Source organism: Thunnus maccoyii, chromosome 17 (assembly GCF_910596095.1).
Source record: "Thunnus maccoyii chromosome 17, fThuMac1.1, whole genome shotgun sequence".
In the NCBI taxonomy this organism is placed as follows: Eukaryota; Metazoa; Chordata; class Actinopteri; order Scombriformes; family Scombridae; genus Thunnus; species Thunnus maccoyii.
Genome location: NC_056549.1, coordinates 10,986,279 through 11,006,613, shown reverse-complemented (window position 1 = coordinate 11,006,613; position 20,335 = coordinate 10,986,279). Strand labels below are relative to the sequence as shown.

Sequence of the window (20,335 nt, the reverse complement as noted above, 5' to 3'; positions counted from 1 at the left end):
ATCTCCGCCCCCTTGTCCAGAGATTTGCTAGCTAGCTGGCTCTCAGCAGCGTGTGAAGAGAGGGACCTTTACCAAAAAAAAGAGTTAGACATTTCAGCCTCTCCCCTGCCTCTGCTTCCATGGATACCATTCATCTTATTTCAGCACACCTCCTCAGTATCAGATCATTTGGGTTAATTTGAACTTCAGATCCAGGCTTTTTTTTTTTTTTTTTCCCCTCTGGCACCTTCTCAGTCTGCTGCTCTCGGTGGGGCCTGCACACTAAGAGCAGAGGTAAACAATGCTCTGGTAATTTAGTCCGTAAGTGCACATCATTAGATACCCTGCTGAATGCACTGACCACAGACACAGTAAATCTGCTCTGGCACCGCGTCGGCCCCTCCTTTTGTGCAGCTGAATAATTACATACATCCCAACAAAGTCTTGCCAACTCCCACCGTGGCCATTGTCATCATTCAATGGCTGCCAGGGCAATTAGGGTGCCTTGCCTTGTACGTGAGTGCACATTTGTTTAAAGGTACAGTATATGTGGGAATGTGTGAGCGTATACACAGCAGATATTATGCAGAGCCTTCCCTAGATGCCACTATGTTAGCTTTATTCAGGGATTTACCTTTCTACTTTGTCTTGCCTTTGACAATCCTTTGTAAGACAGGCAATAGAGACCAGCAGCGTTTAAAAAGACAAATATCCAGAGTCTGGGCTCTGCTTTAATTACAGCCTAGAAAAGAAACAGGGGCAGCAAGAGCCGGCCAACACCGTAGGAGCCTTCCTAGCTGTCTGCTGTCCTCACTTGCTCTCTCTCTCTCTCTCTTTCTGTCATCTTTGATCAAAGCTGTCAGGGGTCACAAAGAGTCTGACGGACAGATGCAGCTCTCTCTCCTTGGTTCCTGTGTCTCCGCTCCGTCCATGGCTACACTAAAAAGCTGACAGGCTGTTATTGATCTCCACTGTTTGGAGACTCTCTCTTCATAAACACAACAGACCAAGTGGGGACACAGTCCAGCAGCTGGACATCTACTGAAGCGTGCATGGTTTTTGTGTGTGAAAGTGATACTCCAGCACATATTAACCTTTCCAAGTGTGTATAAACAGAGAAATAATTCTCCTTAATGTCAAATGGGACACAGAACGAGCATGTCGTTTGAGTGATTGTTTTTTTGTGTGGTCTGTTATACGTTTTCATGGTTTTCCTGAGCTTTAATGGTGATGGAAGAGTTGTCTGGTTTGCGTGATGGTGCCGTGTGTGTGTGTGTGTGCACATGTGTGTAGGCGTAGGTATGTGACGGTGTGTGTATGACAAATGCTGAGAGTAGAAAAGTACCATCTGGTCACATCCCATGTAAAGCTAACCATATGGAACGGTGGACTATAGTTAATTTAGAGCTACACTTTTTTATCCCCTGTCGGGCCATTAATTAATTTTTATGTATTTTTGTACACTTGTCACGGATATATAGTCACCGCACACACTAAATCCATATTGTTAATAACCGTAACTATTTCTGTCTCTCGCTGACGTCCAGGACTTGTGCATGTCAGCAGAAAGCACAGTTTCACTTTGTATCCTGTTGTAGTTCCTCCGAGTGATACTGTCATCCACAGCACAATTTCCTCAGAATATCAGTTCCACTCAACACTCAAATTACCAGGTAATGATTAAATTGACTTCTTTCAAAAAGAGCGGTTGCTCATGTTATAGCTTATTGTATTTGCAAAAATGAACAACAATCCGGCTTTAGCACCATAGCGGCTGAGCAAGTTCCATTTCACCATTATATTGTTGTTTTTTTCCCTGCATCACTGTGGTACTTCTGTTTATTTTATTCATAAGCTTGCAGATATGTACATTAAGACAGACATGGAAGTGTGACTGAATATAAAACCTGGGTTACAAGCTTGCAGTCCTTGTTTTTTTTTCAAATTGTTGAAAAAAATGATTTGACTATAAAAACCTGTAATCATTTTCATACTGTGCTGTCAACCTGTTAATCCAAAAACAAACGCTACCTGTCCGATTCCTCTCAGATAACGCCTCCCTTGCATTCAAATAGCGCTTCGCTAATACTGTTAATGTCACCTGTGTCATGAGTACGTCCCAAACTTTTCATTTTAGGACCGACTCGGCGTACAAGCGTTGAAGGTTATTACAAAACTGTGAATGTTAAAAGGAGAGCACTGCTAATGGGATTGTTTTGGATCACAGGACTAAATGAAAACAATGATCCAGAAAAGGCACATATGCATTTAAAAAATATATTCACTTCCTCTGAAAGGTTTTGCGAAAGGACTGTAAATTACATCTATGGTTGGTTAAATGTTTGCACATTGATGTTAAAGTCTGTTATTAAGTGTTAGTAAGGATTTTATAGGGTTTAAACACGGGCCAAAGCTGCGGTTTTTATCTGCCAACACATAATATTCCCCAGAAAGTGTCTTCCCACAGATAGCTCACTGAAACATGTGGATTTCCCCACATGGTTTAATCCCTTAACTTGATAGTTTAAATCCATCCTCTCTGGATGTTTATTAGCACCAGTGCTGAGATTTGTAATTCTTTTACCAATCCCTACTGAACACAAAGGCAGGAGCCATAGTGGATATTAGAAAAATATACAATTATGTATTGATCCAAAGAGTGCTACAAAATAATAACTGCTCTTAGTATGAGGTCATAGCTTGTAAGCCTTTGTTGATTCTCTCTAATCTTTTCGATCTGATTTACTTCTCTCCTGCTGATTGAATTTGGTTTCTATTCTACAACGCGGTCTCAAGCCAGCCGAATGAACTACAACTTCAGCTTCTAGCCATCTCATTAGTTCATTGTTTGCTGGAAACAAGCCCTAAGTAGGTTGGTTAACTTCCAATAGTAGCTGTGTCATATGGCCAATAGTACTGTAGCTGCAGTACTATATGCAATAAGGGGAGTCTATAGAGATTTCCGGTCCAGTAGTCCAGTAGAGATTTTGTGAAGATTACCCTCTCTGTGTTGTAATATTTTAACAATATTGTAGATGTAGGGCTGAAATATATAAAAAAAAAACATTTTTAAATCATGTGCATTGAATTGATTGGTAAATGGTAAATGTAAATTCTGTTGTTTCAAATGTCTTCTTCAGTCTACTTTTTATTGTTGTGGGCAGGACAGCGCTGTTATGAAACATACTTTAATATCATGTCATGATGAGCCATCAGTGGCCCTTCTGGTTTCACATTGTAGTCATTGTACAGACTGTCATGTATTTGCAAGTGTATGGATGACACATGCTGCACGTGCTGACCTAAATCGACTGCTCGCAAGAAAACAAAGTAGCATCCAAGCCAACAGCTCGGTAAACAATGAAGATGGGTAAGCTCCATGTTTACCTTTTTAGATCTTCTGTTTATTAAAGACGTGTTACCGCGGCTTCATCTACAATACCCTACCGCCGTTGGATCCTCAGCTGATATGGATTCAATGTAATACCTGCTGCTGGCAGTCCATTAAAGCAGTTCTCCCCAGCAAGGCCAAGCGTTCTGTTCTGCTGAGCACGTCTTGACAAGAACGGCTATACATCCATTTCTTTCAATTGGCTTATTTGTCTTACCCCTTTTCATGAACTGATGATATCATCCCATGACAGATCTCACCACCTGGCAGAGATCCTTTAACAGTTAGGGGTCACTCCATCTTCCAGTGCATACATTTAAAAGCTATGGTAGTATACACGTTGAGTGCACTGTATTTCTGTACTTTCAAAGGTCTGTTTTCAAAGCTGATATTTTTTTTTTTTTTTCACAAAAACTTTTCCTTCTAACACAAGTAAGTGTCAAGAAAAAAAAAATCCCTATTTCTAAGCATTGACAGCACCAATCAATAGAACTCGTCTTGAAACAAAATCACACATTGTGTCTTGTTGGTCATTGATTTGAGCCAGGTCAGCTAGCCAATGGATTGAAGCAGACCGCATACTGTTTCCAACACAACATGGTATCCAGAGAACAGCAGGTGTCATGGCCTCACTCTGACACAATCAAAAAAGAGAGAAAACTCACAGAAAGCATGCCTCTTCGGACTGATTCTTTTTTTTTTTTTTTTTTTTTTTTCTACAACCAGTCCAAGGCATTTGTGTCATTTTCCTGACACATGAGTGACAAGGAGAAAAGATTACGATAAAATATATTCTGGTCAGCTTTGAAGCGTTCAACTTTTTAAAGGCAACCGCAAAAACAGTATGTTCTGACTGTGTTTTACCTTTGTAGTGCATTAGCAGCGGTTTAGCTTTTTATTCTTTTAATCTTTTTTATTTTTCCGGGACTTTAAAAAAGTCTCTATGTGAACATCAGTCTTCTGTCAGGGAGACCGGTAATGAATAGACTGGAAAAATTCAGAAATCATCAAATCTCTGTTGAGTTTGAGGCTAAAAGGGGAAAAAGTCTTTTGAAAACTGGGATAACCTTGTGACGAGTTGCTGTGAAATGTATTGAATATGAGATGATTAAAGTTTAAGAAGGCGCACACCAGGGAAACTGGATGAGGGAGACAGAACGGAGACAGGAAGGTGGGGGGTAGGTAGGTGAGAGTTGCTTTTGAATTAGCTTCAGATAGGAGAGGAAACTACAATTGTTCTATCAAATAGTGGAACTCTATCAACTAGATAAGATGAAACTTTACATTTTGAAAGCAGACAGACTCACGATGGGGTGTTAAAGAAAACCTGCTTTTCTTATGAGGAAAGCCAAGAACACTAAACCTATCCTGGAAGAAAAATGATTGCTTCACAGCTTGAAATAATGTGAGCCTTTTGTTACATTATACTGTCTGACATAAATTGATGATGCATCCAGTTTAATGGCATAATTCACGGCATTTATACTTTACCAGAAATGTTGATGTTAATGTTTGACTGTTAACAATAAAGGGTATTGTGTTGTACTTTTATTTCTGACATTTAAACTGAGATTAAAATCCAAAATATACACTCCTGCTAAATACCAAGTAGCGCAGGCTTTCTGAGGTGCCGTTATCTTCCTCTGAGGAGCAGGAAAGTAAACAATCTTCACACGCTGCTGCCTGGATTTGATTTATTAGCTTCAACTATATGTGTTGCCATTCTATCACTCGCTGCATGCCATTTGCATTCACTGTGAAAATGTCACAAAATCCAGCTCTCAGAAGACTCTTCTTCAAAAGTAGACCAAACTGATTGATGAGAAAAACCTTATTTCACCACCGTAGCTTTCATTTATTATCCATATGCCATCATGTAAAACCTCAAGGCTTTTTCATAGGTGAGTCAAATGTCTCTTTATCTGCCTTTCAGTGATTGAACAGTTATGCAATTTTAAACATGTTGAGCCAGAGGTCTGTTGCACATTTTGTTCTTTGTAAGTGGTTAAGTGATGCGTGCGTCTGAGTGTATTTTACTGCTAAAAGTCAGCTTGTCTGACACACTGCTGAGACAAACCTGTCAGCTCTTTCTGCCTTGTCCATCTGGTTGAAATGTCAGTTTGGATCAAGACAGCCCTCACTGGGTATGCAGAAAGCCACCCTCAACAATTTGACATGCCACTATTAAAAATGCCATTTCCTTTTTGCTTCTTCTGATTGGATTTTTCCTCACTGGGAAAACAGGATTTGAATTCCTGGCACCATACAATACGCCCGGTGTTTCCAAGTAATACATTCATTGCTCAGCTTGTCTAGTTAACTGCGTACACCTGATTTTAATTGGTTTGACAGTTTATGAATTAAACGTCATCATTTTCCTATTCCAGTGTTTTACTTTCCATTAATCATGCATTAATTCTTTATGATCATTTTTTTCCATTCACACAAACATGATGTTTGTGGACAAACAAATCCGCTGTCAGGCATCCGCAACAGAATCATTAAAAAAACAGTGGACCTCAAGGGAGCAAAGCACGGATTAAGCAGTGATTTTCCTTAAGAGGATATATGGAAACTTTTGAGTGTTAACGAGAGGCAGTGATTGTGTGTTTACCAGGAGCGATTGCACCAGGGTCTGGATGTCTCGGCACCATGTGGGGAGAATTAAAGCTTTCCACTCGGAATCAGACCAGGCAACGCTGCAGTGATTGCTAATCAAGGACAGCGATACAGAGCCAGACAGACAGACAGAAAGCCAAACAGCCTGAAAGACAGAGAGACACACACCTCAGTCATGAGGACTGCACACTGTCAAACTGTCAGTGGAAAGACACTGTAAAAAGGGAACTGTCAGACTTCATCTTTTTGTTATCAGCATTTGAAATCGGACGGATGGAAAATGGGAGTCATGAATCTGATGACAGATTTATCAGAAATCTCACACCCTCATCACACAGTCAGGACATCATCATCATGTATTGTCAACAGAAAATATTGACAGCATTCTTCTCGATTTGAAAAAAAAAAAGAAAAAAAAAATCCACATCAAAATGAAACTGGCAGATGTGGAACGATAACAATGCAACAGGTCAAAGAATAGGTGAAGGCAAGCGTTATCTTTGTCTGTCTTGTCAATCTCACTGTGACAGGATGTTCCACAGGTTTCAGGTTTCCAATCCGTATCCTCTCATGGGTCCTCCTGTGTCTGTCTTCCTGTCTGCAGGGCTAGAATCCCAGCTGACCTTTTGTACCAACAGTGGAGCACTGCATTTATCCATCCAACTGCCTGTTTTTCCTGTCACAATTCTGCAAACCTGGACAAGTCCTTGTTCTCTCTGCTTTCGATGCATCTGCTTCATCAGAGCTGGATTTTTAACCCTGATTGAGACACAAGTAACAGAAGCAGAGACTAGGTTTTGTTCTAAAAGCCATGAATATCCAAAAGTAGGAGACATTTATGGGTCCTGGCATCGGGGTGAGTTTGTGCTGGTTATAGCAGGCTTTACAAAAGACCACATGCACGGCCATGGCAGGAGAAAAGAAGATGGTCCAATAAGGGATTGCTCTCCTCTTTTTCTGCTGTGTTTTGGTTGTGTGGGTGGGAATAGAAAGCATCCTCCTCAACACACTGTCTGTCTTATGAGTCTGGCTCCAAACTGACGGCCTGATGGCTCAATCTAATAAGCAGTCATTGGATATCAGATTCAAATCTCTCTCTGCTTTGTGAAAGATGAGATGCAAGGCCCCTCTCTATTTATGTCACAATGACTATGCAATATGAGTGTGTGATATTGAAAGGGCTGAGGAGTGTGTTGTCATCCAATACTGTGCATCTGCTCTCCCAGCAGTACACAGAGATCATTGTCTGGCTGGTCTTTGACTGAGCAGAAACTGGGGCTCGTCGGACATCATAACACAAACAAAGGTGTGTTTGCAAAGTGCACATTCATCTCAGAGACTCTATATTTTCTTTTTCTTTCTGCTGGTCTTCTGTACTTGCCACTACTTTGTCTACTGTGCTCAAAGATGGGGTTGGAAAATTAGGAGCTTATTCTGCTCCCTGCAGCAGCCTGATTGATGAAAGTAACAGTCATAGAAACCCCTTCCCTGCTTTATCACCCTTGCTTTTTATCTCCCTCCATCACACATCCATTACTGTTTCTATCTAATTCTTCAGCCCATCTCTCTCCTTCCACCCGACCACCACCCCTCTAGCCACTTCAAACAACTTCTTGTCTTTGTTGAAGCATAGATCCTCATTCCTGCGTCAGCGTTGCCTCCCTCTGAGTGCGCGTGTGTGAAATTGGATTGCTGATCCGTTGGCGCTGAGTGGCAGAGATGTAATATGGGATAGCGGCAACCGCATGCTCTGATGCCGGAGACAGCTGTTACAGGACACCGAGGGATCACAGATGACGCTTGACTCCTAGTACTCATCTCTTCAAGACTGGAAATGCTCTCGGCAAATCTTATGACAACATAAAGGAGAACACAGCCGAACAACAAACAGAAACGCACAAGGCTGTGGTCAGGCAGAGCACACTCTGCAGCATGTGTAGGGTTGTCAGATTTGCTCGATTTGCTAAAGTGTCAAGGGGTCATTGTTGATCCCTGGGTAATTTGAAGTGCCTGTCGTCTTAGATTTGCTATTATCATTTGTCATCCCTGCCACCACAGCATCTCACTCCCGCACCTCCTCCAAACAGGGTGAGAGATCTGTGTCGAAGGTGAAAGTGATACTTCACCCAAATTTATCTTTTGATATCAAACAGTCATCCTCTATAGACTTGTAAAGTGGCTGTAAAAAGTTGTAGTTTGTTCCCTTATAAAAACGGAGGCTGCGATTGGTTCCTGTCGCTGTCGGGTGTCACTAGTTGGGGCCAAGTTTCCACAGCAGAAATAAAACATCCATAGAAACTTTTTAAAATCCCTCCTGCAGCATTGTCTGCTTCTTTGCTTTTTTTGGAGCAAAATATGGCTAAATCCATTCCTCTTTGCACTGTCGCCCTCCTCAAAGAGAAACCACCGGAAGTAGCTTATGTAGCTGTATATCAGCAGAATTGATGTTATGATGATTTGACTGAATACTAGCTGACCACAGCTGTTGTTCCATGTCATTGAGGAAACTACAAACTTTTGGCAACCACCTTATAAAAAAGGTGACGTGCTTTTTGTGATTTTCTGTTACTTTTATACTGTTATGATGTTGGATGTTTAGGTTTAGGTTAAACATGGTCAAAGGTCTAAAACTTGAGGTGAACTTATGTAACATACTCTTTGTAAATCAAGAGCCAGGGCAATGCTTTGTTTGCTGTGTCACCTCTACTTCCTCCTCATGATGACATCAGATTGTTCGGCCATCCGTTGGTAGCCTTTGTTGCTAAGGTTGTTCCATGGGTTGTTCACATTGTCCACTTGCATGTTTCGGGTCAAATTCAGGCTTGAAGATGTACAGATGTAATTTTGAAGTTTCCATTTTGAGTAAAGAATTAGAAAAATGAAGTGAAATCCTACTACTATTGTTTGTTAACGTAGCCTCCAGAGCCGCCAAAGTCCGCCAAGGGGCAGCTTCCTGGAGCTGGCAGGACAGAGTGAGATCATCAGAAGGGGGGCCTTAAAGAGACAGGAGGTAAAACAGCCTGTTTCAGACAGAGGCTGAACTGAGGGGCTGCATAAAGAGCCAATATAAGATAAAAACAAAAATTTGAACTGTAAATCATGCAAAAATATTCCAGTGGAGGCCCAGAAAATAAATATAGATCTGGAAAAATGTGCATGATACATCCACTTTGAAGGTTTGTAGCCTAAAATAAGTTTTAAATCAGTCATTTTACTCCCCAATTTACACCAGTGCACCTGTGATTCAGAGGTTTACATGCAGAATATTTATTTATAGAGAAGTGCGATGTAGCAACGTAGCAATGTGCTAATGTTGGGGAAAATATTAACATGCCATTGTCAGCTGGGTCTATGAAAAGTATTTGCTGCATATTTTAGAGACTACTTTTTTTTTTTCTACAAAGCAGTAGACATCATTTCAGTGAATCCAAAGAAGGACACTCTGCTCTCTAGTTAAAGGCTGCCATTCATCTATCTTTGTAATTGAGCACATCATCAAATGAGTGGATCAGCTCTCTAGCCCTTCAAAGACCCACATTTAGCACCCATATTCCCCTTCAAGTGTTATATGAACCCCATGCTGAGCCTAGCTGATTGTATGTCATTTGGTTTTCGTCTGGTGGGGAAAAAAATCCTTCATCTGCCAGCCTTTTTCCCCTTCCTCCATACCCAGCCCCCCATCCCTTTGTCTGTCCTGTTCTACAATTGCCGAATAAAGAGCGGTGGCATTTAAAAAGGTCCACATGTGGAGGGGGAGTGCTGCCACCTTAAGGTTAACTCCATACGAAAGGTGATGGTGAATGCTGGCTTTTAAAGCATCAATCATGTCATGTGGAATATCGGATATCAGTGAGGAGGCAGACTGAATAGCGTTTAAGATGCACAGGTAAACAATACATCACTCTCCAGCATGTCTAGCACTTCTCTCAGGTTTGTCTCACACCTGTGATATTGAGGTCTGCCGGTGCTCTCAGTATCAGTTACGTGCAGCAAAAGACACCAGAGTTTTTTTTTTTCATGTTTGGCTTGTGAGCTGCCCAGGCTGTATTTGTGCAAATGAATATGGCTACAAAAAGAGTAGTTATGGACAAATGCCCTCAGATGCTGCCTGAGGCAGAATCTTGACTCCTGGTAAAAGTAAGACATTTACTCTTTCATTCTTATTTGAAAAAGGTGGACTAAAAGTGCCTGCACTTTCTTTGACAGTGAATAGACATTGACAGCCTTTGCTTTGAAATTTCTTTGGTTGACTTGGTAAGGTTTTCAGTCGGATGCACAGAAGAGACAATAAGTGAGGCTTAAGAGAGGTTTCTTGGAAATACTTGGAAACAAAATCATTAACCGATTGACTTTGTGCTCCTCTACCCCCTGAGCTGATATCTGGGAAGGATCCTGGCCACATTTTGTTTAGCTTCAGTGTCTCCATTGAATAACACAGAACCTGAGGTACAGAGGCAGTGGACCAGGAGAAGGAATTTAGCTTCTTCAACAAGTATCAGATATCAGTGATAGATGATGGACAGATAAACGATACAATGCATTTTCAGGCAGTCCAACAGTTTCTTCCAGACTGAAATATCTCCACAACTATTGAATGGATTGCCATGAAATTTGGTACACATATTAATGGGGCTCTTAGGATAAATTGTAATGGCTTTGGTGATCCCCTGACTTTTCATCTAGTGCCACAATCAAATCAAAATTGTCACTTATCCAGTAAAATATTTCAACATCTAGTACATGGATTGACTTTAAATTTGGCACAGACATTCATGGTTCCTAGAGGATGAATCCTAATGATTTCAGTGATCCCCTGACTTTTCCTCTAGCTCTGTTCTAGGGCAATTGTGATTCAGACTGAAACGTCTCAAAGCACTGGATTAATTGCCATCAGATGTGATACAGACATTAATGTCCCCCACAGGGTGAATTATAATCAGTTTGGTGATCCCTTAACTTTTCATCTAGTGTCATCATTTGCAAAGTTTTAATTTATCCAATATTTTTGGTTTATGAACAAATACCTGCAAAACAAATGGCATTCACTGTAGGCACTGAAATGATGGATTTTGCACCATGCTGTACTGTAACTATAGCAATAGCAAAATTAAACACAGTAAAATTCCAATAAGATATCATTATACAAGGTACAATCATACTAATATTTTATGAGCTGTTTTGCCATTTACAGGTTTTTCAAACTGTAATTGCTTGATAAACTGATAATCCAGCTTCTTGTATAGTTATCCTATTTAGTCTGTCACAATAAAGATTGGGAATGTTACATAGTGCTTGAGGTAAGGTTGTTTTTCTTGAAATCTAACAAGGTCCTCATTATAGAGGACCCTTTTCTTGGACCCCAGACAACTTTTTATCTGTCTCTCATTATTCTCCCATTTCTCTCTGTCCATTATTTGACTGTCAGTCCCTGGTATTGTAGTCCGGTTGCTGTGGGCCTGCCCTGTGCACTGAGCTCAGGGGATCCTCAGCCATCCATTTAAATAATACACACATAAATAATAGATATATTTTAAATGCAAATTCTAAAAGGGACTTTGGGGGTGACTCAATCATGCAGCATTTGTGGTTTGACCTTAACTCAGGCTAACAAATTACTGGGAGCTCGGTGTTTCTCATTAGGAGCTCCACGCATCATCACACTGCCAAGTACTCCTGTGCCATCACCATAACCACAACCACTGTATACACATCTGAATGTTTTCTTTTCATCTTTACACAGTTTAGTAGTTGTGAACTTTTACATGTGCTGTTTTTTTTAGCACTGTTGCCGTACAGTTTTAAGCATTTAATGACATGCAGAGTTCGGAGTAACACATTAAATGAAATAGTATCATTTAAATATTACAGTGGCTGGGGTGATCCATAATTTATTAACAGGAACAGCTTAATGGTTCTGGTATTAGTGTAGAATACAGAGGACAATGTTGCTGTTACTCTAGTTCTCCAAAAGGTATTTTTCACAGTAAATCACCCAGTGACTGCTGGGATGAGTATCAATAAAAACGTACATATGATTATGAGAATTGGGCAGTTGGTAAAAGTAAAAGAAGTTTAATTAACATATTAAGGTAAAAGTACTCATTCTGCAGAAAAATGGTCCATTAATTGATCTGTTTTAACATTTTACATTATTTGATTGCTAATACTGATGCATCAATGTGTAAGCCGCCTTTTACTGTTGCCACTTGCCAAGAAGGTTTGAGTTTTATTCAATGGTCCCAAACACTGGGGTCACACCCCCTCCAAAGGGTCACAAGTTAAATCTTTGGGGTTATGAGATGATTAATGGGGGAGAAAATAAGAAAAAAGCAAGCTCTGCAACATAAATTTGTATTAATTTTTTGGATTTTTCAGTTAACTTTGCTTTTTTACAGAATATTGGATAATAATACCTCTTGCAGGCAAAATGGTTGGGAACCACTGATTTGAATAATTAATTTTTATATTATGAGCTTACTAGTAACTATAGCTGTAAAACAAATATTATGGAGTAAAAAGAATATTTACCTCTGAAATGCAATGGAGATGAAGTATAAAATAGAAGAAAATGGAAATAGTCAACTAAAGTGTCCACAAAATTCTACTAGTACTAGGTACTAACTAATACCAATTACAGTAATTGAGTAATTGTACTTAATTACTTTCCACCACTGGAATTTGGAGGGAAAATACAGCAACTTGGTGCTACAGCAGCCTGTAGCACTTGAGAGAAATTAAGGTTAACAAAATATTTCCAGTATCATAATGGCCATCCTTCATCTATATGTATTGGCTTGGTTGAATGTTGCAGGAGGTTGGTTGCATGCTATCTCAGCATGCACTGGGTGAGGAGTAGAATAGACCCTGGACAGGTCGCTAGTCGATGCCTGGCCTACCAACCACAGAGACTCCCGACCTGCACATCTGGACTCTCTTGCAGACACAGGTTCAAACTCAAGACCCTCTTGCTGTGAGGCAGCAGTGCTAACGGCTGAGACACCGTGCTACCATTTATGAAGATGAAAATACCTTGAAAAACAGCAGAGTATTTGGAAACGATTGAAACAATAAATCTGAACTGTGTATCATCATGGGGACATTAACTGCATCTTGCACACAAATTCTAAGATGTGTTTCCATAGAGGACAACAAAATATTTCAGGATAGCAAATATCTTACTGCACTTAACAATTATTGTGCTATAAAGATAGGTAGTATGAGTTATTTTATAATAAAGTGGTGCTTTGCTGATTGGATTTAAGATTATGTCTAACTCTTGACTGCTTCAGCATCGATTTGCCAATGCTACTTAGCAACAGTTGCTCTACTATTGCACTGAGTCTAGTCTCCGCATTCCTCGCTGTTAAAATCAACAGCTGGCCATCAGAGTTACCAACAATCTATAAGTCCCTCCTAATCCTTGACACATGTTTTGAGTGTCTCTGCAGCCACAAAAATGTGGATCATCAGAGGAACAACAAAGGCCACACAGTTTGTCTTCCTCTGTAATGTTGCTCTAATAACAGCATTGCCAACTGTATTGCAACCGTAATCAGATTAGATACTTTTGGGAAATAACAGTTGATAATATTTGAAGAGGAGGATAATATCCCTATTCAAATTAGTCTGCAAATTGGAATGGAATAAATTGTCTGTTCAACATAATACTTTACTGAGTCTAGAGGCAAAGCAATCCAAAAGTAATTGAAAGCAATTAGATTATGATTACTAAATTTGATTAATCTGGTGAATTACACAACTGGTTGACAATTTTAAGTAGGTAATCTGTAACAGATCAGTAATATGTAACAAAATACATTGTTCAAGTTAACCTCTCTATGGGTAACACATTGCGGCACAAGTGACAGAATATTGGATGTTCTGCATAAATAGTATTACTCAGTAAAATATGAAGTTCTGTTCTCTGAACTAAAAGCAGCACTCAAAAAAAGCATTAACTTAACTTTTGTTTTTATTCTTCAGCTTAGCTTTTAAACTCAGTAGGCAGTGACTTAAGCTGTAAAGTTATTTTCAACAAAGTAGAGAAGTAAACTAATTCCACCATAATCAATCATTGTCAGTGTAACACCTTTATTAAATCAGGTAATTACTTTATAATTGCTTGGTACTGAAGTGGAGCACTTCTTTACATACTGGGGTGATTATGCCTTAAATTGCTATACAGGTGTGTAAGCAACTTTGTGTGTCGTGACTCTCATTATCACGGCATCAGTGCAGGAGTACTGGACTGGACGCTTCTTCTGTTGTCTGTTTAAGATGTACTGATCTGTCTGTGTAGCACTGTTGTCTCAGCGCCAGTGGACTTGGCGGGTCTGATTCAGCAGTGTTCTCCGCCAGCCATGCCAGGAGCTACTGTCTGTCATTGCCTGTCATTTAGTAAGAGAGAGAGAGAGAGAGAGAGAGAGAGAGAGAGTGTGTACATGTGTGTGTCGTGACTTGACACAAATGAAAACGTAAGGTATGATTGTTCTATCACTGCTTGCTCCCTCCCTGCTTCCATTATGATATCCTCTGTTCATTTGATCCATTACTGGTGCTATTACTGTGAACTACAGCCCTAAGTGTCAGCCCAGTTTGAGCCATATTTCCATTTTACTCAAGAAAAATAAAAGAGTCTCTGTCCCACAACACTACCTTTCTTCTGTGTCGAGATTGTTTTTGTTGTCGTTGGAAATTCTCCAGCTGCCAGCTCAATTACGATGCCGGGTTCGAGGGGACCGTTCGCGCAGTCCTGCCATATCTTGAGTCACTCCCGATGACGCTGCGGTGTATGTCAGGGCAGCGCATAAGGAGAACACTTTCAAGGTCAGATTGAAATTGGAACCATTTCATCATGAGGCATTATGGGAAGTGCTGTGCATCTGAGGGGGCAATAAATATTGTCAAATTCGAGCCAAGCACAGTCAGTATATGGCGCTCGCCTGTGTTATTTTTAGGGCTAGGATTTATCGTGGACTTGTTACTTTTTGCAGCGCTGTTTAAATGTTAACTGTTGCAGATCTGTGACCGACCCTTCCAGTGATGTCATGATTTGATCTTCACTTTTCCTCTCTTAATGCCAGCATGAGTCTGAACGCAAACTCTGTAGTGAAGCTCACAACTATCACAAGAAGAATATGGGAAAACGTCATTAGCATAACATTTCATTTCAGTAAAAGGGACCTTTTAACAGGATGTGTCAGCAATTGAAATGCAAATAATGTATGTTGCTCAAATGAAGAATGTGGCTCCTGGCAGGTGTGTTAATCTGCTGCTGCTAAAAAAAAATCGCCACCACTGACCAGCACGCGGAAATGACTTTGCTATGATTCTGCGAGCGAATGGGAAATGAAGAGAATATTGAATGTATTCTGTATCTGACAAGATGATGTCCTTCATTAACACAAAAAAAAAATCCACAAACTATTAAACCTAGCATGTCATGATTCAGTTTGGCTCACAGACGTGACAAGAAGCGGATGTTAATATCTCTGCTCGAAAGGGCATTCTCGGTTTGACACAATCAAGGACTCGTATTGTTCACTCGCTGGGAGAAATCTTAATTATGTTTCGACAAGCAAACCACATCAGATACCACTTGAACAGAGACTTTTACCAAGGGCACAAAAAGCTCAGAGTATATTGTACTTTTTAGTAGGCTGTTTGTGGATGTGCAGTTGGCCATGGATTGCAAGTATTTCCCAATACTTTATTGAAGGGCAGACGAGGCTGCATCACATTAAATCACAGAAACTCCGGAACAATCCAATTCAAAATGGACTGAGAAATTATCTTGGGTTTTGTGGAGCCATAATAGAAATTATTGAAAATGAGGGTGATTGTTTTGTTACTGAAAATTGTGTCTGCCAACTTGGAAATGAAACATTTTATCCAGACCATCATGGCTTTGTGTGTGTGTGTGTGTGTGTGTGTTGGGTTTTTTTTTTTTTTTCTTTTTGCAGAAGAATAAAAGCAGAGTGAAGAACATGTGGGTGTGTCTGTTTCCCGGCAGAGTGATTACTGTACCTTGACAAGGTTAAAAATGAATAAGTGCAGCTGAATAAACTGTTGGATGACAGCTGCTGATTTGAACCGTGATGCCTACACAATATACGCTTGACGGAAATAGAAAAACAGAACATCCAGGATCAGCAAGGTCACCGCTTTGAATTTCTTTGCCTACACAATTGTGTATTCTCATACCAGATTGCTTTAAAAAAAAAAAGTAAGTTTAGTATGAAAGTAAATCATGATTCTCAGTATGCACACATAAAATGGAAAATAGAAATACCGCAGGATGAATAGTGAATGTCTTGAATCATATCAGATTACTAATGCAGCCAATTTGCCCTGATAAATGGCATTGTGGCACTGAACACCCAGGAATCTGTTGGCCGGCCCGCTTCAAGGGCAAATATTGGTACTATGGCTTGATTCGCACAGAAAGCAGGTATTTTTCATGTTTGTACACACACAATGGCGATACAATTTGCTTAGTAGTTGAGTGGTAAGGTGGTCGTCTTACAATGCAAAGATTATGAGTTCAGATCCTGCTTTTGCCATCCTACACGTAGTCTGAATCGTTGAAGTTCTGACACATAGTAGCAGTATTTGTGTTTAAATTACTCGACATGGAATGCATTTCAGATCTTGAAAGAAATAAAAAATTCAATACAAATGTAGTCATGTGAAACACGTCTTCACTGAAGGTCATAAGCTACATCACATGTTTGTGAAAGTAGATTTTTATACCCCAACAGCATAAAGCGAAGATCACAATGAATTATTTTAAAGAAAATCAAGAGATTTGCTTCTTGTCAAATATTTTTGGCAGACCAAGTAATTTGTTTTGTTTTTTCTCTTCTTAATCTTCTTCTTCTTTGTCTGCTTCTTCTGCTTCTTCTTCCTTCTTCCTCCTTCCTCCTCCTCCTTTACTCCTCCTGAGATTATTTGGTGTTATTCATCTAAGTGCTCAGACCCCACTCATTTCAGCTTGCAGCTATATTTAGGGCCCAAGCACCGTGTGGAGTGAAGGCCCTATTGTATCTGAAGGAATTATTATCATTCTTCTATATTATTCTTCTCCCAAATGAATCGCATATTTGAAGGGCTAAAGGTGCTCGAAAACTCACAAAACTTTGCACACACATCAGAAGCCCTCACCTTTAAATTTGACATAGATGAATAAAATTTGGTAGGCACATGTGTCATGTCCAGACTTACAAAAAAGCCTCTTGGAGCCATACCCTAAGCCCAACAGGTAGTCAGCCATTTTGAATTTACTATGAAATTTTTGCATAGTTTTTGCCATTTGCAGGCATTGTACTTTAATGAACTCCTCCTGGAGATTTAACCGGAGCGACTTCAAATTTGGTCGGTGTCATCTAAAGACCTTTGCGATGCAAAGTTATTAAAATTGTGACATTCATTAGGTGTTTTTTGAGATGAATGTGATATAAATATGTTACACAATTGCTTGGATTATTTTCACTCTAAATCCCTAATTTGACTTTTTAAGATGATGTGGACCCTCACCTCTTTGCTGAACTGAATATTTGTTCACTTCCCAGCATAATGTTCCTTCTACTGTGTCCAGTGTTCCTTATTTTATATTAAAGTGCCCCTCAAAAGATCTAGGTTGAGCTATCATTACCAAGTAAAAGGCATTTTTTCCCTTTCTGCTGAAGGCCCCTACTTAAAATTTATTGTGGTCAAAGAAAAAGAAAACATTAATATTTATCAGGTGGGAACACAAGGAGAAGAAATGTAATAGTTGTTCTAATTCAAATCCTTTAAATTTGTATTGAGCGAGGTAAGGATGTGACCAGAAATCTCTTGGTGTGTGACCTGCATATTTTTCTGGTAAATGAGACATGTTAAATGATGTGCCAGAGGGAAAATGGGTCTTTTCAAGCAGCACACACTGTTCCGATCATCACAGATAACCAAGCTGGAAGGCCAGGGACCTAATTTAAGGGCTATTTACCATACGCCAGATTTTCAATGGAGCTGCACCCAGCTGCATAGACGGACAAAAGTGTAGAAAACCTGCAAAAGAAAAGGATTTAAACCTGGCATAGCCTAAAAGACAATTATTTTATATTTTCTGCAGTTTACAAAAGCACCGGTAATTAATAATTTATCCGACTCATCTTGAGATCCTTTGTCCTTTGTGAATGTTTTGTGAGCTCCTCCTCAGTCTTAGTACACTGCATTGAGAATGAGGCACTACAGGAAAAGAGGACCACTTCTATCAGAAACAACGAGGTGGGATGTATTTAATTCCAGGGCACATCTTCTGGTTGTATCACACTTGACTGATTCATCAGACTTGAGCGGTAAAAGGAACACCGTTTTTTTTTAATCAGAGCCATAATCCTAGATCAGCACTAAAGTGGGATTTGTCTCAATTGTCGTCGCTTCTCAACATGTTTAGGCAGCTCACAGTAGAGGTGTAACAATAAACGTCGAACAATGAGCTGTCTCTTCTTCTGTCTTTCTGTCTTTGTCAGGTATTTTTCTTATTATCTTGGCATTACTTGTATTTGTCTTTGTCTTTGCTGTGTGGGCTGTATCCGTCTCATCTTTTTATCCCTTCTTTCTTACACTCATCCTATTCATAATTCTCCCTGACCATCCAGACTTCCCACTTTCTTTCTAATACCGTATGAAACGCAGTAAAGCGAATAAGCGATGAGACTGTTCTCTCAAGAAAAACGACTGCATCAGTCGTTTCAGCAAATGCCCAATAACGACGTATGTTTACGCTCAAGTGACAAAGCCCTCTAGCAGTTGCAGGAATTTTGTCTGTTGAGAAGAAATGAGGAAATAGTGTGATGGTTTTATAGAGCCACAAAGTCAGCAGAGGGACAAGGTCGGTGTGGTTGGGTCTTTGACAGGAGAGGCTGCTGTTCACTACCTGATACCTCCCAACAATCAAAGTTTCTTTTGAACAGGACCATAATCATAAAATTGACCAAGTTAAACTGTTACCAATCCTTAACCGTAGCCGTGGTAGATCAGAACACGGTTTTATGTGTCGTTCTGAAGGGCAGTTACAGCAGTACAAACAATGCATTTTGATGTTTACCTTGGAGGACTTATTTACCATTTTTTTGATGCTGCAATTGGTAGAAATACTCCTGTACCAAATGCTTTGTATTAGGTAAGAGTGGGCACAGCTGGTTAAAAGGCAGCTACTGTATGAGTTCATTGTGTGGAAGAGCTTACTGCACACAATTGCACAATAACCGTGTGTGTGTGTGTGTGTGTGTAAGACACTGTTCTTGCCAGAGAGCTGTAGGTAAGAGAGGGACCCTCTTTGGCTCTGATGTTTCAAACCAGGTTGAATAAAATGAGCTTTAGGGGAAAAAAAAAATTAATCGGTTTAATTAAAGCAGCCTAATGGCTGCATTATCAAGTTCTGCCTACAAAACTAACAGAGTGTAGAAGTTGTTGTTGCCGTTATTGCTGGTATTTAAGTTTATTTGACAGCGATAGAGGGTGTGGTGAACTGTCTGGAACCAGTGACTTTTAGCCCCCCAAAAAACCTCACCCAAGCACTTCCTTCCAACCAGAGTTATGGTGTACTTGACTTAGAAGTGATTGTGCACCAATGAGAAATGCGGGACTCTTTCTTTTGTTTCTGCACTCAAATATACGGCCTCATTTCATCGGCTTAACGACCTCATTTAAATGAGCCTAATGACTCTCACTAATGTCCGGGCATGGCCGAGAGATTGTGACTGTTCTCTCAAACAATGTCCTCTGCATGCACATTGTATATCTCCATTATGAGGGCTGCCTGGTCTCTATGGAAAACACAACCTATTTATTGTCATCTCTCATTGCTTAAGATTAATATTAATGTAATACAATGGCTCCTACGTTATACAGTTTACATGCTACATTTTCCGGGGCATTTTAAAGCATAATGGATTTTGGTTCAGTCAAGTAGATGTTTGTGTTGTATATATTTTTTATGCAGCTGCTTGTGACAAAAATGGTTGCAAAAAAAAAAAAGTAATACATCCATTTAATCAGTTGTTTTAAGTGTATGCCACTGCCTTTTGGTTCACTGCTCCCCAGTAGTATAGTTTTTGACAGCTGAATTGAGTGCTGGAAAGGTCACTGAAATGCTAATGCCAAAATATAATTTCAAGTCAGCTCAAAATTCACCAAGAATACGTTGCACAAAAGGGAAATGTTAAATCTCCACTTTCAGACATTTTTTAGAACCATTAGCTGTCTGTGTGTCACTCCCGTGTCACTTCCTGTGATGTCTCCGCTATGTCTCGCTCAATGTACAGTTTGATAGTTTCCATTAAAGATCAGAGTGTAAAACTA

General features: G+C 39.9%; 1 protein-coding gene across 5 annotated transcripts in view; it reads left to right on the top strand.

Moving 5' to 3' along the window:
* The window catches only part of LOC121882639 (kelch-like protein 29), a 218,704-nt gene that overhangs the window by 81,931 nt on the left and 116,438 nt on the right, over positions 1 to 20,335 (top strand). The window lies entirely within an intron of this gene.